This window comes from Cherax quadricarinatus, chromosome 36 (assembly GCF_038502225.1).
Source record: "Cherax quadricarinatus isolate ZL_2023a chromosome 36, ASM3850222v1, whole genome shotgun sequence".
Classification (NCBI taxonomy): domain Eukaryota; kingdom Metazoa; phylum Arthropoda; class Malacostraca; order Decapoda; family Parastacidae; genus Cherax; species Cherax quadricarinatus.
Window position 1 is genome coordinate 24,816,197 of NC_091327.1, and position 1,223 is coordinate 24,817,419.

Here is a 1,223-nt window from a genome sequence, read left to right on the forward strand (position 1 = left end):
AACAAAACGCACCATGATATATGGTGATGGTATGGTGGATCCAGGAGAGCAGCAGCGAGGCAACTTGCTTGTTGTGCTGGATTCAGAGATCTGAGTGAAGCACAACACTACGGGTGAAGGTACACAGTATATACAGCTATTAAAAACATATACAGTATATGCACCTACTGGGAAATTACACATTATATTCAGCTACTGGGAAGATACACAGTATTATACACCTACTGGGAAGCACTCGAAGAAGACAATACATAACAAAAACGGCAACCATTCACTTACGTTACGACAGTGACCTTTGATATAGTGACTATCTGATTAAATCCAAGATAATGACAAGCATTTTATGCTAAGATAGAAAACTGCAACTTAATCTAAGATGGTGGCCTGCAGCTTGAGCTAAGACCGTGACCTGCAGCTTCAGATAAGTTGGTGACCTGCAACTTGACTTAAGTTGGATTATTTTAAACTAAGACACACTCTGATAAAACACACAACACAGAGAGGATATGACACACCTGAAGGAGGTGCCGCGCTCTTATTCCGAGGAACTGAACTTGACCTCCCATTCCTAGGATCGAACCTGAATGCTTCGTATTTCCCAGGCACTGTGACTCCCTAAGGGTTTAGTGTCTCTTTTAACAATAATAATAATAGTAATAATTACAATAATTATTATAAAATAATAAATTATAATATAATAATTTCATTTTAATAAAATAATGATAATAATAACGATAACAGCAGCAGTAACTACAACAAAAAGTACCATTTTTACCTCCCCTTTTCCAAGACTACTACCCAAAAATTAAAGAGAAAAACATGTGTGAAAGATAGGTAGTAAGCCGTCACAGAGTCACAAAGACCACGAGAGAGAGAAAGAGAGAGAGAGAGAGAGAGAGAGAGAGAGAGAGAGCATGAGAACAAAAGAGCGAGAGCGCCTTTAAGAAAACGACCTGATGCCACACAGCTTCATCAAGTTAAGTTGATAATGGTCTCAGCTTTATCATGTTAAACTGGTCAAGGTCTTCTCATTGTCAAGGAAAGCTATGAAGCGCTAAGCTTCATTATCTCAAGCTGATAAACCTCTGAACTATATTTTGGTCAGTTGGGAAGGCTGCTAGCATCAGAATAAGCTGTGAAGCGATAAGCTTTATTAGCTCAAACGCATAAAGTTCTCCCAGAAGGACTCACCGCATGCAGCATAAGCTTGTTCTATCTACGTG